The sequence below is a fragment of the Danio rerio genome, chromosome 6 (genome assembly GCF_049306965.1).
Source record: "Danio rerio strain Tuebingen ecotype United States chromosome 6, GRCz12tu, whole genome shotgun sequence".
NCBI lineage: Eukaryota > Metazoa > Chordata > Actinopteri > Cypriniformes > Danionidae > Danio > Danio rerio.
Window position 1 is genome coordinate 54,578,557 of NC_133181.1, and position 27,284 is coordinate 54,605,840.

Genomic DNA, 27,284 nt, shown 5'->3' on the forward strand with positions numbered 1-27,284 from the left:
AGCAACCGCCTAGCAACTCCTTAGCAACCACTTAGAATACCCTAGCAACCACCTAACAACGCCTTAGCAACCACCTAGCAACCACTCAGGGCACCCTAGCACTGTTGCTAGCATGATGCTAGCAACTCGATTAGCATGTTGCTAGCATCATGCTAACACGATTAGCATAACGCTAGCTACATGCTAATCATGTTAGCATTATGCTAGCAACTCGATTAGCATGTTGTTAGCATGATGCTAACACGATTAGCATCATGCTAGCTACATGCTAATCATATTAGCATGATGCTAGCAAGTCGATTAGCATATTGCTAGCATGATGCTAACACGATTAGCATCATGCTAGCTACATGCTAATTATGTTAGCATGATGCTAGCAAGTCGATTAGCATGTTGTTAGCATGATGCTAACATGATTAGCATCATGCTAGCTACATGCTAATCATGTTAGCATGAGGCTAGCAACTCGATTAGCATGTTGTTAGCATGATGCTAACACGATTAGCATCATGCTAGCTACATGCTAATCATGTTAGCATTATGCTAGCAACTCGATTAGCATGTTGTTCTATTGCCCAGTTTACTACCGTTTTGTACCCCATCGATTTGCCACGCAAACCCCATTCACATTTCCTTTAGGAAATGTACAATTCTAGTGTTACTATTACTGTTCACTTTTTCAAAACTTCGGCGCGCAACTCCAGCCGCATTTTTTGCCCTAGAATGATGAGTGAGGTGTCAAATCGACCGGCCTGTTGAGGAGAGGTGTGCTATGATTTTTCAAAGAGGGTGGGGGTACACTGCCCCCACGAGGGGCAAGAAAGTAAGCCCCAAAATCCCCATAGACTTAACATGGACACAAAATGGCTGACATTGATATCTAGATTAGAGAGTCGTAGAAGCTTAGGAGTGGGCTCATTTTACACCGCCTTTCAAGTCGGTATTGAGTAGTGACATAACAAATTTGTAGACACTCCCTAGCAACCACTTTAGGCCCCCTAACAACCATATAAAAACATAAACAAGCCATATTTTAGCACAGGAATATCGTAGAAAGACAGGGTTTGGGTTCTTTTGATGCAGACTGATCAAATCTCTATTGTCTTCACCTATTACAAAGGCGTTGCCACACCCTAGCAACCATTTACATTACCCTAGCAACCACATAAACACATGAATTTGACCATTTCTTACCTTTCCAGTGCTATTGCCCAGTTTAGTACCATTTTGTACCCCATCGATTTGCCACGCAAACCCCATTCACATTTCCTTTAGGAAATGTACAATTCTAGTGTTACTATTACTGTTCACTTTTTCAAAACTTCGGCGCGCAACTCTGGCCGCATTTTTTGCCCTAGAATGATGAGTGAGGTGTCAAATCGACCGGCCTGTTGAGGAGAGGTGTGCTATGATTTTTCAAAGAGGTTGGGGGTACACTGCCCCCATGAGGGGCAACAAAGTAACCCCAAAATCCCCATAGACTTAACATGGACACAAAATGGCTGACATTGATATCTAGATTAGAGAGTCGTAGAAGCTTGAGAGTGGGCTCATTTTACTACGCCTGTCAAGTCAGTATTAAGTAGTGACATAACAAATTTGTAGACACTCCCTAGCAACCACTTTAGGCCCCCTAACAACCATATAACAACAAAAACAAGCCATATTTTAGCACAGGAATATCGTAGAAAGACAGGGTTTGGGTTCTTTTGATGCAGGTTGATCAAATCTCTATTGTCTTCACCTATTACAAAGGCGTTGCCACACCCTAGCAACCACATAAACACATGAATTTAACCATTTCTCCACATTTACTGCTATTTTGCCCAGTTTAGTACCATTTTTTACCCCATCGATTTGCCACGCAAACCCCATTCACATTTCCTTTAGGAAATGTACAATTCTAGTGTTACTATTACTGTTCACTTTTTCAAAACTTTGGCGCGCAACTCCTCCCGCATTTTTTGCCCTAGAATGATGAGTGAGGTGTCAAATCGACCGGCCTGTTAAGGAGAGGTGTGCTATGATTTTTCAAAGAGGTTGGGGGTACACTGCCCCCATCAGGGGCAAGAAAGTAACCCCCCAAAATCCCCATTGACTTAACATGGGCACAAAATGGCTGACATTGATATCTAGATTACACAGTCGTAGAAGCTTGGGAGTGGGTTCATTTTACTCCACCTATCAAGTCGGTATTAAGTAGTTACATAATAAGTTTGTAGACACTCCCTAGCAACCACTTCTAGGCCCCTAACAACCATATAACAACATAAACAAGCCATATCTCAGAACAGGAATATCATAGAAAGACAGGGTTTGCCCTCTTTTGATTCAGGCTGATCAAATCTCTATAGTCATCGCCTATTAAAACGGCGTTGCCACAGCCTAGCAACCATGTACAATACCCTAGCAACCACATAAACACATGAATTTAACCATTTCTTACCTTTCCAGTGCTATTGCCCAGTTTAGTACCATTTTGTACCCCATCGATTTGCCACGCAAACCCCATTCACATTTCCTTTAGGAAATGTACAATTCTAGTTAATGGGGTTTGCCTTAGGCAAAGTCCATTCTTACTATTGTGGTTTATTATTCTTCTTCTTCCTTCTTCTTCTTCTTCTTCTTCTTCTTCTTCCGTACACTTTTTCGGCGCGTAACTAGTCCCGCAGCTTTCGTCCCAGACCCTTGAAAGTGGGCTCAAATCGTGCGGCTTTATCGGGAATGGTGTGCTATGACTTTTGTAAGGGGTGGGTGGTTTTGGGGCCCCGCAGGGGCCCCAAAACCACCCCCCAAAACGCATTGACTCAACATTACGCCCAACTTTGACAGATTATAGCGCCACGTGTGAAATTCATAGAAATATGGGATTCACATCATCTGTAGGGGGTTGCAGCCTAAGTGAGAACATACCCCGCAAGGGGGTATAAGTTGCACCCCTGGGGCTCTAGGACGTCCCAAAGTGCTCCCATTGACTTACATTGGCCCATTGACTCCCATTCATTTTTCTAGAACAGCACTAACGCCCCCGCGAAATGGGACGATCTTTGAAGCGTTATAGCGCCAAGTGTGAAATTCGTAGAAATATTGGATTCGCAACATCTGTAGGGGGTTGCAGCCTGTATGAGAACATACCCCAAAAGGGGGTATAAGTTGTACCCCTGGGGTGCTAGGACGTCCCAAAGGGGTCCCCATTGACTTTACATGGCCCATTGACTCCCATTCATTTCTTGACTCACATGTCAATCACATTACATAGCAGTGTCATACAGATTTGGGGGTTGCCTTACTTGACTGAGGCAACCAATCAGCATCTCAATATGATTTTGAAGCTCACAAGCCACGCCCCCCAAACCATTTAAAGACCCTTAATAACTGCCCCATTGACTTAACATGGGGTGGGATGTCCCATTGCACATCCCATTGACTTCCATTATAAAGGTCACACATCTATAACATTACATAGGAGTGTCATAGAGACATGGGGGTGGGCTCAATTGACTCAGGCAACCAATCAGCATCACTCTATGATAATGAAGCTCACAAGCCACGCCCCCAAATTGATCCCATAGACTTCTATTATAACAGGGCTAGATGCATATCTTTGCTTAGCAGTGTCCTATTGACTTGTGGGATGGCTCATCTGACTCAGACAACCAATGAGCATCTCAATATGATAATGAACCTCACAAGCCACGCCCCCAAACTGGTCCCATAGACTGCCATTATAACTGGCCTACATGCATATCTTTGCTTAGCAGTGTCCTATTGACTTGGGGGATGGCTCATCTGACTCAGACAACCAATGAGCTTTTCAATATGATAATGAAGCTCACAAGCCACGCCCACAAATTGGTCCCATAGACTGCCATTGTAACTGGTCTAGATGCATATCTTTACATAGCAGTGTCATAGAGACATGGGGGTTGGTAAATTTGACTTAGACAGCCAACCACATTCAAGTTCACTCTGTAACCTCGCCCATAGCAACAAAACAGAGTACCCTAGCAACCATTCATCAACAGCTATATCTCAGCATCGGAACATCGTAGAGACTTGGGGATTGGCTCGTTTGACTCATGCTAGCAAACGGAACTTCCTATATGCTACACATGCTAGCAGTGACTAGCTACATGCTAATATTGACTAGCCATGTACTGTAACTTGCTAGAAATGCTTACTAAGTATAAATATTTCATCAGGCATGTATGTGAGGCTTGCCTAGTAACCACCCAGGGTACCCTAGCAACTGCCTAGCAACCACCCAAATTACCCTAGCAACCGCCTAGCAACCACCTAGCAACCGCCTTGTAACGCCTTAGTAAGGGCCTAGCGACCACTCAGGACACCCTAGCAACCGCCTAGCAACGCCTTAGCAACCACTCAGAATACCCTAGCAACCACCTAGCAACACCTTAGCAACCACCTAGCAACCACTCAGGACACCCTAGCAACCGCCTAGCAACACCTTAGCAACCACCTAGCAACCACTCAGGACACCCTAGCAACCGCCTAGCAACGCCTTAGCAACCACTTAGAATACCCTAGCAACCACCTAGCAACACCTTAGCAACCACCTAGCAACCACTTAGGACACCTTAGCAACCGCCTAGCAACACCCTAGCAACCACCTAGCAACCACTCAGGACACCCTAGCAACCGCCTAGCAACACCTTAGCAACCACCTAGCAACCACTTAGGACACCTTAGCAACCACCTAGCAACACCTTAGCAACCACCTAGCAACCACTCAGGACACCCTAGCAACCGCCTAGCAACGCCTTAGCAACCACTTAAAATACCCTAGCAACCGCCTAGCAACACCTTAGCAACCACCTAGCAACCACTCAGGACACCTTAGCAACCGCCTATCAACTCCTTAGCAACCACCTAGCAACCACTCAGAACACCCTAGCAACCGCCTAGCAACACCTTAGAAACCACTAAGCAACCACTTAGAACACCCTAGCAACCACCTAGCAACCACTCAGGACACCCTAGCAACCGCCTAGCAACATCTTAGCTACCACCATTTCTTACCTTTTCAGTGCTATTGCCCAGTTTAGTACCATTTTGTACCCCATCGATTTGCCACGCAAACCCCATTCACATTTTCTTTAGGAAATGTACAATTCTAGTGTTACTATTACTGTTCACTTTTTCAAAACTTCGGCGCGCAACTCCGCCCGCATTTTTTGCCCTAGAATGATGAGTGAGGTGTCAAATCGACCGGCCTGTTGAGGAGAGGTGTGCTATGATTTTTTAAAGAGGGTGGGGGTACACTGCCCCCATGAGGGGCAAGAAAGTAACCCCCAAAATCCCCATAGACTTAACATGGACACAAAATGGCTGACATTGATATCTAGATTAGAGAGTCGTAGAAGCTTGGGAGTGGGCTCATTTTACTCGGTTTATCAAGTCGGTATTAAGTAGTGACATAACAAATTTTAGACACTCCCTAGCAACCACTTTAGGCCACCTAACAACCATATAACAACATAAACAAGCCATATTTTAGCACAGGAATATCGTAGAAAGACAGGGTTTGGGTTCTTTTGATGCAGGTTGATCAAACCTCTATTGTCTTCACCTATTACAAAGGCGTTGCCACACCCTAGCAACCATTTACATTACCCTAGCAACCACATAAACACATGAATTTAACCATTTCTCCACATATACTGCTATTTTGCCCAGTTTAGTACCATTTTGTACCCCATCGATTTGCCACGCAAACCCCATTCACATTTCCTTTAGGAAATGTACAATTCTAGTTAATGGGGTTTGCCTTAGGCAAAGTCCATTCTTACTATTGTGGTTTATTATTATAATTATTATTCTTCTTCCGTACGTTTTTTCGGCGCGTAACTAGTCCCGCAGCTTTCGTCCCAGACCCTTGAAAGTGGGGTCAAATCGTGCGGTCTTATCGGGAATGGTGTGCTATGACTTTTATAAGGGGTCCGGGGTTTTTTGGCCCCGCAGGGGCCAAAAAACCCCCCCAAAAATCCCATAGACTTAACATTGAGCCGAACTTTGACGACTCACAGCGCCGAGTGTGAAATTCATAGAAATATGGGATTCACAGCATCTGTAGGGGGTTGCACCCTAAGTGAGAACATACCTCGCAGGGGGGTATAAGTTGTACCCCTGGGGCTCTAGGACGTCCCAAAGTTCTCCCATTGACTAACATGGGCCCCATTGACTCCCATTCATTTTTCTAGAAGAGCACTAAACGCGCCGCGAAATGGGACGACCTTTAAAGCGTTATAGCGCCAAGTGTGAAATTCGTAGACATATGGGATTCGCAACATCTGTAGGGGGTTGCAGCCTGTATGAGAATATACCCCCAAAGGGGGTATAAGTTGTACCCCTGGGGTGCTAGGACGTCCCAAAGGGGTCCCCATTGACTTTACATGGCCCATTGACTCCCATTCATTTCTTGACTCACATGTCAATCACATTACATAGCAGTGTCATACAGACTTGGGGGTTGCCTTACTTGACTGAGGCAACCAATCAGCATCTCAATATGATTTTGAAGCTCACAAGCCACGCCCCCCCAAACCATTTAAAGACCCTTAATAACTGCCCCATTGACTTAACATGGGGTGGGATGTCCCATTGCACATCCCATTGACTTCCATTATAAAGGTCACACATCTATAACATTACATAGGAGTGTCATAGAGACATGGGGGTGGGCTCATTTGACTCAGGCAACCAATCAGCATCACTATATGATAATGAAGCTCACAAGCCACGCCCCCAAATTGATCCCATAGACTTCTATTATAATTGGGCTAGATGCATATCTTTGCATTGCAGTGTCATATAGGCTTAGGGGTTGGCCCATTGGACCCAGACAACCAATGAGCATCTCAATATGGTAATGAAGCTCACAAGCCACGCCCCCAAACTGGTCCCATAGACTGCCATTATAACTGGCCTACATGTATATCTTTGCTTAGCAGTGTCCTATTGACTTGGGGGATGGCTCATCTGACTCAGACAACCAATGAGCATCTCGATATGATAATGAAGCTCACAAGCCACGCCCCCAAATTGGTCCCATAGACTTCCATTAAAATAGGCCTACATGCATATCTTTGCTTAGCAGTGTCCTATTGACTTGGGGGTTGGCTCATTTGACTTGGACAGCCAACCACATTCAAGTTCACTCTGTAACCTCGCCCATAGCAACAAAAAAGAGTACCCTAGCAACCATTCATCAACAGCTATATCTCGGCATCAGAACATCGTAGAGACTTGGGGATTGGCTCGTTTGACTCATGCTAGCAAACGGAACTTCCTATATGCTACACATGCTAGCAGTGACTAGCTACATGCTAATATTGACTAGCCAAGTACTGTAACTTGCTAGAAATGCTCACTAAGTATAAATATTTCATCAGGCATGTATGTGAGGCTTGCCTAGTAACCACCCAGGGTACCCTAGCAACTGCCTAGCAACCACCCAAATTACCCTAGCAACCGCCTAGCAACCACCTAGCAACCGCCTAGTAACGCCTTAGTAAGGGCCTAGCGACCACTCAGGACACCCTAGCAACTGCCTAGCAACGCCTTAGCAACCACTTAGAATACCCTAGCAACCACCTAGCAACACCTTAGCAACCACCTAGCAACCACTTAGGACACCTTAGCAACCACCTAGCAACACCTTAGCAACCACCTAGCAACCACTCAGGACACTCTAGCAACCACCTAGCAACACCTTAGCAACCACCTAGCAACACCTTAGCAACCACCTAGCAACCACTTAGGACACCTTAGCAACCACCTAGCAACACCTTAGCAACCACCTAGCAACCACTCAGGACACCCTAGCAACCACCTAGCAACACCTTAGCAACCACCTAGCAACCACTCAGGACACCCTAGCAACCGCCTAGCAACACCTTAGCAACCACCTAGCAACCACTCAGGACACCCTAGCAACCGCCTAGCAACACCTTAGCAACCACCTAGCAACCACTTAGAACACCCTAGCAACCGCCTAGCAACACCTTAGCAACCACCTTGCAACCACTCAGGACACCCTAGCAACCGCCTAGCAACACCTTAGCAACCACTCAGGACACCCTAGCAACCGCCTAGCAACACCTTAGCAACCACCTAGCAATCACTTAGAACACCCTAGCAACCGCCTAGCAACACCTTAGCAACCACCTAGCAACCACTCAGGACACCCTAGCAACCGCCTAGCAACATCTTAGCAACCACCATTTCTTACCTTTCCAGTGCTATTGCCCAGTTTAGTACCATTTTGTACCCCATCGATTTGCCACGCAAACCCCATTCACATTTCCTTTAGGAAATGTACAATTCTAGTGTTACTATTACTGTTCACTTTTTCAAAACTTTGGCGCGCAACTCCTCCCGCATTTTTTGCCCTAGAATGATGAGTGAGGTGTCAAATCGACCGGCCTGTTAAGGAGAGGTGTGCTATGATTTTTCAAAGAGGTTGGGGGTACACTGCCCCCATCAGGGGCAAGAAAGTAACCCCCCAAAATCCCCATTGACTTAACATGGGCACAAAATGGCTGACATTGATATCTAGATTACACAGTCGTAGAAGCTTGGGAGTGGGTTCATTTTACTCCACCTATCAAGTCGGTATTAAGTAGTTACATAATAAGTTTGTAGACACTCCCTAGCAACCACTTCTAGGCCCCTAACAACCATATAACAACATAAACAAGCCATATCTCAGAACAGGAATATCATAGAAAGACAGGGTTTGCCCTCTTTTGATTCAGGCTGATCAAATCTCTATAGTCATCGCCTATTAAAACGGCGTTGCCACAGCCTAGCAACCATGTACAATACCCTAGCAACCACATAAACACATGAATTTAACCATTTCTTACCTTTCCAGTGCTATTGCCCAGTTTAGTACCATTTTGTACCCCATCGATTTGCCACGCAAACCCCATTCACATTTCCTTTAGGAAATGTACAATTCTAGTTAATGGGGTTTGCCATAGGCAAAGTCCATTCTTACTATTGTGGTTTATTATTAATGGGGTTTGCCATAGGCAAAGTCCATTCTTACTATTGTGGTTTATTATTCTTCTTCCTTCTTCTTCTTCTTCTTCCTTCTTCCGTCCTATTTTTCGGCGCGTAACTAGTCCCGCAGCTTTCGTCCCAGACCCTTGAAAGTGGGCTCAAATCGTGCGGTCTTATCGGGAATGGTGTGCTATGACTTTTATAAGGAGTGGGGGGTTTTTTGGCCCCGCAGGGGCCAAAAAACCCCCCCAAAAATCCCATAGACTTAACATTGAGCCGAACTTTGACGAATCACAGCGCCGAGTGTGAATTTCATAGAAATATGGGATTCACAGCATCTGTAGGGGGTTGCAGCCTAAGTGAGAACATACCCCGTAAGGGGTTTTAAGTTGCACCCCTGGGGCTCTAGGACGTCCCAAAGTGGTCCCCATTGACTTACATTGGCCCATTGACTCCCATTCATTTTCTAGACACTCGTAAGATACTATTCCCGGAAATCGCCGTAGCGCCAACAGTGAAATTCGTAGAGACATGGGATTCGCGACATCTCGAGAGGGTTATAGGAGGCTTCAAACCACACCCCGAAAGACGGTATATGTTGTACCCCTGGGGAGCTAGGACGTCCCAAAGTCTCCATTGACTTTACATGGAGCCGAACTTTGACGAATCACAGCGCCGAGTGTGAATTTCATAGAAATATGGGATTCACAACATCTGTAGGGGGTTGCAGCCTAAGTGAGAACATACCCTGAAAGGGGGTGTAGGTTGTACCCCTGGGGTGCTAGGACGTCCCAAAAGGGTCCCCATTGACTTTACATTGCCCATTGACTCCCATTCATTACATTGACTCCCATTATAAATGTCATATGTCAATCAAAGTACATAGCACTGTCATACAGACTTGGGGGTTGGCTTATTTGACTAAGGCAACCAATCAGCATCTCATTATGATTTTGAAGCTCACAAGCCACGCCCCCCCAAACCACTTAAAGACCCTTAATAAGTGCCCCATTGACTTAACATGGGGTGGGACGTCCCATTGCACATCCCACTGACTTCCATTCTAAATGTCACACATCAATAACATTACATAGGAGTGTCCTATTGACTTGGGGGATGGCTCATCTGACTCAGACAACCAACGAGCATCTCAATATGATAATGAATCTCACAAGCCACGCCCCCAAACTGGTCGCATAGACTGCCATTCTAACTGGCCTACATGCATATCTTTGCTTAGCAGTGTCCTATTGGCTTGGGGGATGGCTCATCTGACTCAGACAACCAATGAGCATCTCGATATGATAATGAAGCTCACAAGCCACGCCCCCAAACTGGTCCCATGGACTGCCATTATAACTGGCCTACATGCATATCTTTGCTTAGCAGTGTCCTATTGACTTGGGGGTTGGCTCATTTGACTTGGACAGCCAACCACATTCAAGTTCACTATGTAACCTCGCTCATAGCAACAAAACAGAGTACCCTAGCAACCATTCATCAACAGCTATATCTCAGCATCAGAACATCGTAGAGACTTGGGGATTGGCTCGTTTGACTCATGCTAGCAAACGGAACTTCCTATATGCTACACATGCTAGCAGTGACTAGCTACATGCTAATATTGACTAGCCATGTACTGTAACTTGCTAGCAATGCTTACTAAGTATAAATATTTCATCAGGCAAGTATGTGAGGCTTGCCTAGTAACCACCCCGGGTACCCTAGCAACTGCCTAGCAACCACTCAAATTACCCTAGCAACCGCCTAGCAACCACCTAGCAACCGCCTAGTAGCGCCTTAGTAAGGGCCTAGCAACCACTCAGGACACCCTAGCAACCGCCTAGCAACACCTTAGCAACCACTCAGAATACCCTAGCAACCACCTAGCAACACCTTAGCAACCACCTAGCAACCACTTAGGACACCTTAGCAACCACCTAGCAACACCTTAGCAACCACCTAGCAACCACTCAGAACACCCTAGCAACCGCCTAGCAACCGCCTAGCAACCGCCTAGCAACCACTCAGAACACCCTAGCAACCACCTAGCAACACCTTAGCAACCACCTAGCAACCACTCAGGACACCCTAGCAACCGCCTAGCAACCACCTAGCAACCGCCTAGTAACACCTTAGTAAGGGCCTAGCGACCACTCAGGACACCCTAGCAACCGCCTAGCAATGCCTTAGCAACCACTCAGAAAACCCTAGCAACCACCTAGCAACACCTTAGCAACCACCTAGCAACCACTTAGAACACCCTAGCAACCACCTAGCAACACCTTAGCAACCACCTAGCAACCACTCAGAACACCCTAGCAACCGCCTAGCAACACCTTAGCAACCACCTATCAACCACTTAGGACACCTTAGCAACCACCTAGCAACACCTTAGCAACCACCTAGCAACCACTCAGAACACCCTAGCAACCGCCTAGCAACACCTTAGCAACCACTTAGCAACCACTCAGGACACCCTAGCAACCGCCTAGCAACATCTTAGCAACCACCATTTCTTACCTTTCCAGTGCTATTGCCCAGTTTAGTACCATTTTGTACCCCATCGATTTGCCACGCAAACCCCATTCACATTTCCTTTAGGAAATGTACAATTCTAGTTAATGGGGTTTGCCTTAGGCAAAGTCCATTCTTACTATTGTGGTTTATTATTCTTCTTCCTTCTTCTTCTTCTTCTTCTTCTTCCGTACACTTTTTCGGCGCGTAACTAGTCCCGCAGCTTTCGTCCCAGACCCTTGAAAGTGGGCTCAAATCGTGCGGCTTTATCGGGAATGGTGTGCTATGACTTTTGTAAGGGGTGGGTGGTTTTGGGGCCCCGCAGGGGCCCCAAAACCACCCCCCAAAACGCATTGACTCAACATTACGCCCAACTTTGACAGATTATAGCGCCAAGTGTGAAATTCATAGAAATATGGGATTCACAGCATCTGTAGGGGGTTGCAGCCTAAGTGAGAACATACCCCGCAAGGGGGTATAAGTTGCACCCCTGGGGCTCTAGGACGTCCCAAAGTGCTCCCATTGACTTACATGGGCCCATTGACTCCCATTCATTTTCTAGACACTCGTAGATACTATTCCCGGAAATCGCCGTAGCGCCAACAGTGAATATCGTAGAGACATGGGATTCGCGACATCTCGAGAGGGTTATAGGAGGCTTCAAACCACACCCCGAAAGGCGGTAAATGTTGTACCCCTGGGGAGCTAGGACGTCCCAAAGTCTCCATTGACTTTACATGGAGCCGAACTTTAACCAATCACTGCGTCCATTGTGAATTTCATAGAAATATGGGATTCACAACATCTGTAGGGGGTTGCAGCTTAAGTGAGAACATACCCCGAAAGGGGGTATAGGTTGTTCCCCTGGGGTGCTAGGACGTCCCAAAATGGTCCCCATTGACTTTACATTGCCCATTGACTCCCATTCATTACATTGACTCCCATTATAAATGTCATATGTCAATCACTGGACATAGCAGTGTCATACTGACTTGGGGGTGGCCTTATTTGACTCAGGCAACCAATCAGCATCTCAATATGATTTTGAAGCTCACAAGCCACGCCCCCCCAAACCATTTAAAGACCCTTAATAACTGCCCCATTGACTTAACATGGGGTGGGACGTCCCATTGCACATCCCATTGACTTCCATTATAAATGTCAACATTACATAGGAGTGTCATAGAGACATGGGGGTGGGCTCATTTGACTCAGGCAACCAATCAGCATCTCTTTATGATAATGAAGCTCACAAGCCACGCCCCCAAATTGGTCCCATAGACTGCCATTATAACTGGCCTACATGCATATCTATGCTTAGCAGTGTCCTATTGGCTTGGGGGATGGCTCATCTGACTCAGACAACCAATGAGCATCTCAATATGATAATGAATCTCACAAGCCACGCCCCCAAATTGATCCTATAGCTGCCATTATAACTGGCCTACATGTGTATCTTTGCTTGGCAGTGTCCTATTGACTTGGGGGTTGGCTCATTTGACTTGGACAGCCAACCACATTCAAGTTCACTCTGTAACCTCGCCCATAGCAACAAAACAGAGTACCCTAGCAACCATTCATCAATAGCTATATCTCTGCATCGGAACATCGTAGAGACTTGGGGATTGGCTCGTTTGACTCATGCTAGCAAACGGAACTTCCTATATGCTACACATGCTAGCAGTGACTAGCTACATGCTAATATTGACTAGCCATGTACTGTAACTTGCTAGAAATGCTTACTAAGTATAAATATTTCATCAGGCATGTATGTGAGGCTTGCCTAGTAACCACCCAGGGTACCCTAGCAACTGCCTAGCAACCACCCAAATTACCCTAGCAACCGCCTAGCAACCACCTAGTAACGCCTTAGTAAGGGCCTAGCGACCACTCAGGACACCCTAGCAACCGCCTAGCAACTCCTTAGCAACCACTTAGAATACCCTAGCAACCACCTAACAACGCCTTAGCAACCACCTAGCAACCACTCAGGGCACCCTAGCACTGTTGCTAGCATGATGCTAGCAACTCGATTAGCATGTTGCTAGCATCATGCTAACACGATTAGCATAACGCTAGCTACATGCTAATCATGTTAGCATTATGCTAGCAACTCGATTAGCATGTTGTTAGCATGATGCTAACACGATTAGCATCATGCTAGCTACATGCTAATCATATTAGCATGATGCTAGCAAGTCGATTAGCATATTGCTAGCATGATGCTAACACGATTAGCATCATGCTAGCTACATGCTAATTATGTTAGCATGATGCTAGCAAGTCGATTAGCATGTTGTTAGCATGATGCTAACATGATTAGCATCATGCTAGCTACATGCTAATCATGTTAGCATGAGGCTAGCAACTCGATTAGCATGTTGTTAGCATGATGCTAACACGATTAGCATCATGCTAGCTACATGCTAATCATGTTAGCATTATGCTAGCAACTCGATTAGCATGTTGTTCTATTGCCCAGTTTACTACCGTTTTGTACCCCATCGATTTGCCACGCAAACCCCATTCACATTTCCTTTAGGAAATGTACAATTCTAGTGTTACTATTACTGTTCACTTTTTCAAAACTTCGGCGCGCAACTCCAGCCGCATTTTTTGCCCTAGAATGATGAGTGAGGTGTCAAATCGACCGGCCTGTTGAGGAGAGGTGTGCTATGATTTTTCAAAGAGGGTGGGGGTACACTGCCCCCACGAGGGGCAAGAAAGTAAGCCCCAAAATCCCCATAGACTTAACATGGACACAAAATGGCTGACATTGATATCTAGATTAGAGAGTCGTAGAAGCTTAGGAGTGGGCTCATTTTACACCGCCTTTCAAGTCGGTATTGAGTAGTGACATAACAAATTTGTAGACACTCCCTAGCAACCACTTTAGGCCCCCTAACAACCATATAAAAACATAAACAAGCCATATTTTAGCACAGGAATATCGTAGAAAGACAGGGTTTGGGTTCTTTTGATGCAGACTGATCAAATCTCTATTGTCTTCACCTATTACAAAGGCGTTGCCACACCCTAGCAACCATTTACATTACCCTAGCAACCACATAAACACATGAATTTGACCATTTCTTACCTTTCCAGTGCTATTGCCCAGTTTAGTACCATTTTGTACCCCATCGATTTGCCACGCAAACCCCATTCACATTTCCTTTAGGAAATGTACAATTCTAGTTAATGGGGTTTGCCTTAGGCAAAGTCCATTCTTACTATTGTGGTTTATTATTCTTCTTCCTTCTTCTTCTTCTTCTTCTTCTTCCGTACACTTTTTCGGCGCGTAACTAGTCCCGCAGCTTTCGTCCCAGACCCTTGAAAGTGGGCTCAAATCGTGCGGCTTTATCGGGAATGGTGTGCTATGACTTTTGTAAGGGGTGGGTGGTTTTGGGGCCCCGCAGGGGCCCCAAAACCACCCCCCAAAACGCATTGACTCAACATTACGCCCAACTTTGACAGATTATAGCGCCAAGTGTGAAATTCATAGAAATATGGGATTCACAGCATCTGTAGGGGGTTGCAGCCTAAGTGAGAACATACCCCGCAAGGGGGTATAAGTTGCACCCCTGGGGCTCTAGGACGTCCCAAAGTGCTCCCATTGACTTACATGGGCCCATTGACTCCCATTCATTTTCTAGACACTCGTAGATACTATTCCCGGAAATCGCCGTAGCGCCAACAGTGAATATCGTAGAGACATGGGATTCGCGACATCTCGAGAGGGTTATAGGAGGCTTCAAACCACACCCCGAAAGGCGGTAAATGTTGTACCCCTGGGGAGCTAGGACGTCCCAAAGTCTCCATTGACTTTACATGGAGCCGAACTTTAACCAATCACTGCGTCCATTGTGAATTTCATAGAAATATGGGATTCACAACATCTGTAGGGGGTTGCAGCTTAAGTGAGAACATACCCCGAAAGGGGGTATAGGTTGTTCCCCTGGGGTGCTAGGACGTCCCAAAATGGTCCCCATTGACTTTACATTGCCCATTGACTCCCATTCATTACATTGACTCCCATTATAAATGTCATATGTCAATCACTGGACATAGCAGTGTCATACTGACTTGGGGGTGGCCTTATTTGACTCAGGCAACCAATCAGCATCTCAATATGATTTTGAAGCTCACAAGCCACGCCCCCCCAAACCATTTAAAGACCCTTAATAACTGCCCCATTGACTTAACATGGGGTGGGACGTCCCATTGCACATCCCATTGACTTCCATTATAAATGTCAACATTACATAGGAGTGTCATAGAGACATGGGGGTGGGCTCATTTGACTCAGGCAACCAATCAGCATCTCTTTATGATAATGAAGCTCACAAGCCACGCCCCCAAATTGGTCCCATAGACTGCCATTATAACTGGCCTACATGCATATCTATGCTTAGCAGTGTCCTATTGGCTTGGGGGATGGCTCATCTGACTCAGACAACCAATGAGCATCTCAATATGATAATGAATCTCACAAGCCACGCCCCCAAATTGATCCTATAGCTGCCATTATAACTGGCCTACATGTGTATCTTTGCTTGGCAGTGTCCTATTGACTTGGGGGTTGGCTCATTTGACTTGGACAGCCAACCACATTCAAGTTCACTCTGTAACCTCGCCCATAGCAACAAAACAGAGTACCCTAGCAACCATTCATCAATAGCTATATCTCTGCATCGGAACATCGTAGAGACTTGGGGATTGGCTCGTTTGACTCATGCTAGCAAACGGAACTTCCTATATGCTACACATGCTAGCAGTGACTAGCTACATGCTAATATTGACTAGCCATGTACTGTAACTTGCTAGAAATGCTTACTAAGTATAAATATTTCATCAGGCATGTATGTGAGGCTTGCCTAGTAACCACCCAGGGTACCCTAGCAACTGCCTAGCAACCACCCAAATTACCCTAGCAACCGCCTAGCAACCACCTAGTAACGCCTTAGTAAGGGCCTAGCGACCACTCAGGACACCCTAGCAACCGCCTAGCAACTCCTTAGCAACCACTTAGAATACCCTAGCAACCACCTAACAACGCCTTAGCAACCACCTAGCAACCACTCAGGGCACCCTAGCACTGTTGCTAGCATGATGCTAGCAACTCGATTAGCATGTTGCTAGCATCATGCTAACACGATTAGCATAACGCTAGCTACATGCTAATCATGTTAGCATTATGCTAGCAACTCGATTAGCATGTTGTTAGCATGATGCTAACACGATTAGCATCATGCTAGCTACATGCTAATCATATTAGCATGATGCTAGCAAGTCGATTAGCATATTGCTAGCATGATGCTAACACGATTAGCATCATGCTAGCTACATGCTAATTATGTTAGCATGATGCTAGCAAGTCGATTAGCATGTTGTTAGCATGATGCTAACATGATTAGCATCATGCTAGCTACATGCTAATCATGTTAGCATGAGGCTAGCAACTCGATTAGCATGTTGTTAGCATGATGCTAACACGATTAGCATCATGCTAGCTACATGCTAATCATGTTAGCATTATGCTAGCAACTCGATTAGCATGTTGTTCTATTGCCCAGTTTACTACCGTTTTGTACCCCATCGATTTGCCACGCAAACCCCATTCACATTTCCTTTAGGAAATGTACAATTCTAGTTAATGGGGTTTGCCTTAGGCAAAGTCCATTCTTACTATTGTGGTTTATTATTCTTCTTCCTTCTTCTTCTTCTTCTTCTTCTTCCGTACACTTTTTCGGCGCGTAACTAGTCCCGCAGCTTTCGTCCCAGACCCTTGAAAGTGGGCTCAAATCGTGCGGCTTTATCGGGAATGGTGTGCTATGACTTTTGTAAGGGGTGGGTGGTTTTGGGGCCCCGCAGGGGCCCCAAAACCACCCCCCAAAACGCATTGACTCAACATTACGCCCAACTTTGACAGATTATAGCGCCAAGTGTGAAATTCATAGAAATATGGGATTCACAGCATCTGTAGGGGGTTGCAGCCTAAGTGAGAACATACCCCGCAAGGGGGTATAAGTTGCACCCCTGGGGCTCTAGGACGTCCCAAAGTGCTCCCATTGACTTACATGGGCCCATTGACTCCCATTCATTTTCTAGACACTCGTAGATACTATTCCCGGAAATCGCCGTAGCGCCAACAGTGAATATCGTAGAGACATGGGATTCGCGACATCTCGAGAGGGTTATAGGAGGCTTCAAACCACACCCCGAAAGGCGGTAAATGTTGTACCCCTGGGGAGCTAGGACGTCCCAAAGTCTCCATTGACTTTACATGGAGCCGAACTTTAACCAATCACTGCGTCCATTGTGAATTTCATAGAAATATGGGATTCACAACATCTGTAGGGGGTTGCAGCTTAAGTGAGAACATACCCCGAAAGGGGGTATAGGTTGTTCCCCTGGGGTGCTAGGACGTCCCAAAATGGTCCCCATTGACTTTACATTGCCCATTGACTCCCATTCATTACATTGACTCCCATTATAAATGTCATATGTCAATCACTGGACATAGCAGTGTCATACTGACTTGGGGGTGGCCTTATTTGACTCAGGCAACCAATCAGCATCTCAATATGATTTTGAAGCTCACAAGCCACGCCCCCCCAAACCATTTAAAGACCCTTAATAACTGCCCCATTGACTTAACATGGGGTGGGACGTCCCATTGCACATCCCATTGACTTCCATTATAAATGTCAACATTACATAGGAGTGTCATAGAGACATGGGGGTGGGCTCATTTGACTCAGGCAACCAATCAGCATCTCTTTATGATAATGAAGCTCACAAGCCACGCCCCCAAATTGGTCCCATAGACTGCCATTATAACTGGCCTACATGCATATCTATGCTTAGCAGTGTCCTATTGGCTTGGGGGATGGCTCATCTGACTCAGACAACCAATGAGCATCTCAATATGATAATGAATCTCACAAGCCACGCCCCCAAATTGATCCTATAGCTGCCATTATAACTGGCCTACATGTGTATCTTTGCTTGGCAGTGTCCTATTGACTTGGGGGTTGGCTCATTTGACTTGGACAGCCAACCACATTCAAGTTCACTCTGTAACCTCGCCCATAGCAACAAAACAGAGTACCCTAGCAACCATTCATCAATAGCTATATCTCTGCATCGGAACATCGTAGAGACTTGGGGATTGGCTCGTTTGACTCATGCTAGCAAACGGAACTTCCTATATGCTACACATGCTAGCAGTGACTAGCTACATGCTAATATTGACTAGCCATGTACTGTAACTTGCTAGAAATGCTTACTAAGTATAAATATTTCATCAGGCATGTATGTGAGGCTTGCCTAGTAACCACCCAGGGTACCCTAGCAACTGCCTAGCAACCACCCAAATTACCCTAGCAACCGCCTAGCAACCACCTAGTAACGCCTTAGTAAGGGCCTAGCGACCACTCAGGACACCCTAGCAACCGCCTAGCAACTCCTTAGCAACCACTTAGAATACCCTAGCAACCACCTAACAACGCCTTAGCAACCACCTAGCAACCACTCAGGGCACCCTAGCACTGTTGCTAGCATGATGCTAGCAACTCGATTAGCATGTTGCTAGCATCATGCTAACACGATTAGCATAACGCTAGCTACATGCTAATCATGTTAGCATTATGCTAGCAACTCGATTAGCATGTTGTTAGCATGATGCTAACACGATTAGCATCATGCTAGCTACATGCTAATCATATTAGCATGATGCTAGCAAGTCGATTAGCATATTGCTAGCATGATGCTAACACGATTAGCATCATGCTAGCTACATGCTAATTATGTTAGCATGATGCTAGCAAGTCGATTAGCATGTTGTTAGCATGATGCTAACATGATTAGCATCATGCTAGCTACATGCTAATCATGTTAGCATGAGGCTAGCAACTCGATTAGCATGTTGTTAGCATGATGCTAACACGATTAGCATCATGCTAGCTACATGCTAATCATGTTAGCATTATGCTAGCAACTCGATTAGCATGTTGTTCTATTGCCCAGTTTACTACCGTTTTGTACCCCATCGATTTGCCACGCAAACCCCATTCACATTTCCTTTAGGAAATGTACAATTCTAGTGTTACTATTACTGTTCACTTTTTCAAAACTTCGGCGCGCAACTCCAGCCGCATTTTTTGCCCTAGAATGATGAGTGAGGTGTCAAATCGACCGGCCTGTTGAGGAGAGGTGTGCTATGATTTTTCAAAGAGGGTGGGGGTACACTGCCCCCACGAGGGGCAAGAAAGTAAGCCCCAAAATCCCCATAGACTTAACATGGACACAAAATGGCTGACATTGATATCTAGATTAGAGAGTCGTAGAAGCTTAGGAGTGGGCTCATTTTACACCGCCTTTCAAGTCGGTATTGAGTAGTGACATAACAAATTTGTAGACACTCCCTAGCAACCACTTTAGGCCCCCTAACAACCATATAAAAACATAAACAAGCCATATTTTAGCACAGGAATATCGTAGAAAGACAGGGTTTGGGTTCTTTTGATGCAGACTGATCAAATCTCTATTGTCTTCACCTATTACAAAGGCGTTGCCACACCCTAGCAACCATTTACATTACCCTAGCAACCACATAAACACATGAATTTGACCATTTCTTACCTTTCCAGTGCTATTGCCCAGTTTAGTACCATTTTGTACCCCATCGATTTGCCACGCAAACCCCATTCACATTTCCTTTAGGAAATGTACAATTCTAGTTAATGGGGTTTGCCTTAGGCAAAGTCCATTCTTACTATTGTGGTTTATTATTCTTCTTCCTTCTTCTTCTTCTTCTTCTTCTTCCGTACACTTTTTCGGCGCGTAACTAGTCCCGCAGCTTTCGTCCCAGACCCTTGAAAGTGGGCTCAAATCGTGCGGCTTTATCGGGAATGGTGTGCTATGACTTTTGTAAGGGGTGGGTGGTTTTGGGGCCCCGCAGGGGCCCCAAAACCACCCCCCAAAACGCATTGACTCAACATTACGCCCAACTTTGACAGATTATAGCGCCAAGTGTGAAATTCATAGAAATATGGGATTCACAGCATCTGTAGGGGGTTGCAGCCTAAGTGAGAACATACCCCGCAAGGGGGTATAAGTTGCACCCCTGGGGCTCTAGGACGTCCCAAAGTGCTCCCATTGACTTACATGGGCCCATTGACTCCCATTCATTTTCTAGACACTCGTAGATACTATTCCCGGAAATCGCCGTAGCGCCAACAGTGAATATCGTAGAGACATGGGATTCGCGACATCTCGAGAGGGTTATAGGAGGCTTCAAACCACACCCCGAAAGGCGGTAAATGTTGTACCCCTGGGGAGCTAGGACGTCCCAAAGTCTCCATTGACTTTACATGGAGCCGAACTTTAACCAATCACTGCGTCCATTGTGAATTTCATAGAAATATGGGATTCACAACATCTGTAGGGGGTTGCAGCTTAAGTGAGAACATACCCCGAAAGGGGGTATAGGTTGTTCCCCTGGGGTGCTAGGACGTCCCAAAATGGTCCCCATTGACTTTACATTGCCCATTGACTCCCATTCATTACATTGACTCCCATTATAAATGTCATATGTCAATCACTGGACATAGCAGTGTCATACTGACTTGGGGGTGGCCTTATTTGACTCAGGCAACCAATCAGCATCTCAATATGATTTTGAAGCTCACAAGCCACGCCCCCCCAAACCATTTAAAGACCCTTAATAACTGCCCCATTGACTTAACATGGGGTGGGACGTCCCATTGCACATCCCATTGACTTCCATTATAAATGTCAACATTACATAGGAGTGTCATAGAGACATGGGGGTGGGCTCATTTGACTCAGGCAACCAATCAGCATCTCTTTATGATAATGAAGCTCACAAGCCACGCCCCCAAATTGGTCCCATAGACTGCCATTATAACTGGCCTACATGCATATCTATGCTTAGCAGTGTCCTATTGGCTTGGGGGATGGCTCATCTGACTCAGACAACCAATGAGCATCTCAATATGATAATGAATCTCACAAGCCACGCCCCCAAATTGATCCTATAGCTGCCATTATAACTGGCCTACATGTGTATCTTTGCTTGGCAGTGTCCTATTGACTTGGGGGTTGGCTCATTTGACTTGGACAGCCAACCACATTCAAGTTCACTCTGTAACCTCGCCCATAGCAACAAAACAGAGTACCCTAGCAACCATTCATCAATAGCTATATCTCTGCATCGGAACATCGTAGAGACTTGGGGATTGGCTCGTTTGACTCATGCTAGCAAACGGAACTTCCTATATGCTACACATGCTAGCAGTGACTAGCTACATGCTAATATTGACTAGCCATGTACTGTAACTTGCTAGAAATGCTTACTAAGTATAAATATTTCATCAGGCATGTATGTGAGGCTTGCCTAGTAACCACCCAGGGTACCCTAGCAACTGCCTAGCAACCACCCAAATTACCCTAGCAACCGCCTAGCAACCACCTAGTAACGCCTTAGTAAGGGCCTAGCGACCACTCAGGACACCCTAGCAACCGCCTAGCAACTCCTTAGCAACCACTTAGAATACCCTAGCAACCACCTAACAACGCCTTAGCAACCACCTAGCAACCACTCAGGGCACCCTAGCACTGTTGCTAGCATGATGCTAGCAACTCGATTAGCATGTTGCTAGCATCATGCTAACACGATTAGCATAACGCTAGCTACATGCTAATCATGTTAGCATTATGCTAGCAACTCGATTAGCATGTTGTTAGCATGATGCTAACACGATTAGCATCATGCTAGCTACATGCTAATCATATTAGCATGATGCTAGCAAGTCGATTAGCATATTGCTAGCATGATGCTAACACGATTAGCATCATGCTAGCTACATGCTAATTATGTTAGCATGATGCTAGCAAGTCGATTAGCATGTTGTTAGCATGATGCTAACATGATTAGCATCATGCTAGCTACATGCTAATCATGTTAGCATGAGGCTAGCAACTCGATTAGCATGTTGTTAGCATGATGCTAACACGATTAGCATCATGCTAGCTACATGCTAATCATGTTAGCATTATGCTAGCAACTCGATTAGCATGTTGTTCTATTGCCCAGTTTACTACCGTTTTGTACCCCATCGATTTGCCACGCAAACCCCATTCACATTTCCTTTAGGAAATGTACAATTCTAGTGTTACTATTACTGTTCACTTTTTCAAAACTTCGGCGCGCAACTCTGGCCGCATTTTTTGCCCTAGAATGATGAGTGAGGTGTCAAATCGACCGGCCTGTTGAGGAGAGGTGTGCTATGATTTTTCAAAGAGGTTGGGGGTACACTGCCCCCATGAGGGGCAACAAAGTAACCCCAAAATCCCCATAGACTTAACATGGACACAAAATGGCTGACATTGATATCTAGATTAGAGAGTCGTAGAAGCTTGAGAGTGGGCTCATTTTACTACGCCTGTCAAGTCAGTATTAAGTAGTGACATAACAAATTTGTAGACACTCCCTAGCAACCACTTTAGGCCCCCTAACAACCATATAACAACAAAAACAAGCCATATTTTAGCACAGGAATATCGTAGAAAGACAGGGTTTGGGTTCTTTTGATGCAGGTTGATCAAATCTCTATTGTCTTCACCTATTACAAAGGCGTTGCCACACCCTAGCAACCACATAAACACATGAATTTAACCATTTCTCCACATTTACTGCTATTTTGCCCAGTTTAGTACCATTTTTTACCCCATCGATTTGCCACGCAAACCCCATTCACATTTCCTTTAGGAAATGTACAATTCTAGTTAATGGGGTTTGCCTTAGGCAAAGTCCATTCTTACTATTGTGGTTTATTATTCTTCTTCCTTCTTCTTCTTCTTCTTCTTCTTCCGTACACTTTTTCGGCGCGTAACTAGTCCCGCAGCTTTCGTCCCAGACCCTTGAAAGTGGGCTCAAATCGTGCGGCTTTATCGGGAATGGTGTGCTATGACTTTTGTAAGGGGTGGGTGGTTTTGGGGCCCCGCAGGGGCCCCAAAACCACCCCCCAAAACGCATTGACTCAACATTACGCCCAACTTTGACAGATTATAGCGCCAAGTGTGAAATTCATAGAAATATGGGATTCACAGCATCTGTAGGGGGTTGCAGCCTAAGTGAGAACATACCCCGCAAGGGGGTATAAGTTGCACCCCTGGGGCTCTAGGACGTCCCAAAGTGCTCCCATTGACTTACATGGGCCCATTGACTCCCATTCATTTTCTAGACACTCGTAGATACTATTCCCGGAAATCGCCGTAGCGCCAACAGTGAATATCGTAGAGACATGGGATTCGCGACATCTCGAGAGGGTTATAGGAGGCTTCAAACCACACCCCGAAAGGCGGTAAATGTTGTACCCCTGGGGAGCTAGGACGTCCCAAAGTCTCCATTGACTTTACATGGAGCCGAACTTTAACCAATCACTGCGTCCATTGTGAATTTCATAGAAATATGGGATTCACAACATCTGTAGGGGGTTGCAGCTTAAGTGAGAACATACCCCGAAAGGGGGTATAGGTTGTTCCCCTGGGGTGCTAGGACGTCCCAAAATGGTCCCCATTGACTTTACATTGCCCATTGACTCCCATTCATTACATTGACTCCCATTATAAATGTCATATGTCAATCACTGGACATAGCAGTGTCATACTGACTTGGGGGTGGCCTTATTTGACTCAGGCAACCAATCAGCATCTCAATATGATTTTGAAGCTCACAAGCCACGCCCCCCCAAACCATTTAAAGACCCTTAATAACTGCCCCATTGACTTAACATGGGGTGGGACGTCCCATTGCACATCCCATTGACTTCCATTATAAATGTCAACATTACATAGGAGTGTCATAGAGACATGGGGGTGGGCTCATTTGACTCAGGCAACCAATCAGCATCTCTTTATGATAATGAAGCTCACAAGCCACGCCCCCAAATTGGTCCCATAGACTGCCATTATAACTGGCCTACATGCATATCTATGCTTAGCAGTGTCCTATTGGCTTGGGGGATGGCTCATCTGACTCAGACAACCAATGAGCATCTCAATATGATAATGAATCTCACAAGCCACGCCCCCAAATTGATCCTATAGCTGCCATTATAACTGGCCTACATGTGTATCTTTGCTTGGCAGTGTCCTATTGACTTGGGGGTTGGCTCATTTGACTTGGACAGCCAACCACATTCAAGTTCACTCTGTAACCTCGCCCATAGCAACAAAACAGAGTACCCTAGCAACCATTCATCAATAGCTATATCTCTGCATCGGAACATCGTAGAGACTTGGGGATTGGCTCGTTTGACTCATGCTAGCAAACGGAACTTCCTATATGCTACACATGCTAGCAGTGACTAGCTACATGCTAATATTGACTAGCCATGTACTGTAACTTGCTAGAAATGCTTACTAAGTATAAATATTTCATCAGGCATGTATGTGAGGCTTGCCTAGTAACCACCCAGGGTACCCTAGCAACTGCCTAGCAACCACCCAAATTACCCTAGCAACCGCCTAGCAACCACCTAGTAACGCCTTAGTAAGGGCCTAGCGACCACTCAGGACACCCTAGCAACCGCCTAGCAACTCCTTAGCAACCACTTAGAATACCCTAGCAACCACCTAACAACGCCTTAGCAACCACCTAGCAACCACTCAGGGCACCCTAGCACTGTTGCTAGCATGATGCTAGCAACTCGATTAGCATGTTGCTAGCATCATGCTAACACGATTAGCATAACGCTAGCTACATGCTAATCATGTTAGCATTATGCTAGCAACTCGATTAGCATGTTGTTAGCATGATGCTAACACGATTAGCATCATGCTAGCTACATGCTAATCATATTAGCATGATGCTAGCAAGTCGATTAGCATATTGCTAGCATGATGCTAACACGATTAGCATCATGCTAGCTACATGCTAATTATGTTAGCATGATGCTAGCAAGTCGATTAGCATGTTGTTAGCATGATGCTAACATGATTAGCATCATGCTAGCTACATGCTAATCATGTTAGCATGAGGCTAGCAACTCGATTAGCATGTTGTTAGCATGATGCTAACACGATTAGCATCATGCTAGCTACATGCTAATCATGTTAGCATTATGCTAGCAACTCGATTAGCATGTTGTTCTATTGCCCAGTTTACTACCGTTTTGTACCCCATCGATTTGCCACGCAAACCCCATTCACATTTCCTTTAGGAAATGTACAATTCTAGTGTTACTATTACTGTTCACTTTTTCAAAACTTCGGCGCGCAACTCCAGCCGCATTTTTTGCCCTAGAATGATGAGTGAGGTGTCAAATCGACCGGCCTGTTGAGGAGAGGTGTGCTATGATTTTTCAAAGAGGGTGGGGGTACACTGCCCCCACGAGGGGCAAGAAAGTAAGCCCCAAAATCCCCATAGACTTAACATGGACACAAAATGGCTGACATTGATATCTAGATTAGAGAGTCGTAGAAGCTTAGGAGTGGGCTCATTTTACACCGCCTTTCAAGTCGGTATTGAGTAGTGACATAACAAATTTGTAGACACTCCCTAGCAACCACTTTAGGCCCCCTAACAACCATATAAAAACATAAACAAGCCATATTTTAGTACAGGAATATCGTAGAAAGACAGGGTTTGGGTTCTTTTGATGCAGACTGATCAAATCTCTATTGTCTTCACCTATTACAAAGGCGTTGCCACACCCTAGCAACCATTTACATTACCCTAGCAACCACATAAACACATGAATTTGACCATTTCTTACCTTTCCAGTGCTATTGCCCAGTTTAGTACCATTTTGTACCCCATCGATTTGCCACGCAAACCCCATTCACATTTCCTTTAGGAAATGTACAATTCTAGTGTTACTATTACTGTTCACTTTTTCAAAACTTCGGCGCGCAACTCTGGCCGCATTTTTTGCCCTAGAATGATGAGTGAGGTGTCAAATCGACCGGCCTGTTGAGGAGAGGTGTGCTATGATTTTTCAAAGAGGTTGGGGGTACACTGCCCCCATGAGGGGCAACAAAGTAACCCCAAAATCCCCATAGACTTAACATGGACACAAAATGGCTGACATTGATATCTAGATTAGAGAGTCGTAGAAGCTTGAGAGTGGGCTCATTTTACTACGCCTGTCAAGTCAGTATTAAGTAGTGACATAACAAATTTGTAGACACTCCCTAGCAACCACTTTAGGCCCCCTAACAACCATATAACAACAAAAACAAGCCATATTTTAGCACAGGAATATCGTAGAAAGACAGGGTTTGGGTTCTTTTGATGCAGGTTGATCAAATCTCTATTGTCTTCACCTATTACAAAGGCGTTGCCACACCCTAGCAACCACATAAACACATGAATTTAACCATTTCTCCACATTTACTGCTATTTTGCCCAGTTTAGTACCATTTTTTACCCCATCGATTTGCCACGCAAACCCCATTCACATTTCCTTTAGGAAATGTACAATTCTAGTGTTACTATTACTGTTCACTTTTTCAAAACTTTGGCGCGCAACTCCTCCCGCATTTTTTGCCCTAGAATGATGAGTGAGGTGTCAAATCGACCGGCCTGTTAAGGAGAGGTGTGCTATGATTTTTCAAAGAGGTTGGGGGTACACTGCCCCCATCAGGGGCAAGAAAGTAACCCCCCAAAATCCCCATTGACTTAACATGGGCACAAAATGGCTGACATTGAT

At 45.4% G+C, this 27,284-nt stretch overlaps 1 protein-coding gene and 1 long non-coding RNA gene across 2 annotated transcripts in view; one reads left to right on the forward strand and one right to left on the reverse strand.

Moving 5' to 3' along the window:
- The window catches only part of LOC141386366 (uncharacterized), a 65,053-nt gene extending 53,838 nt beyond the window's left edge, over positions 1–11,215 (reverse strand). The window contains exon 1 of the long non-coding RNA XR_012408237.1: positions 11,194–11,215. This is a non-coding gene — a long non-coding RNA (uncharacterized lncRNA). The remainder of the gene's footprint in view (positions 1–11,193) is intronic.
- angpt4 (angiopoietin 4) overlaps positions 1–27,284 on the forward strand; it is a 259,011-nt gene that overhangs the window by 76,972 nt on the left and 154,755 nt on the right. The gene's annotated exons all lie outside the window — the stretch shown is intronic.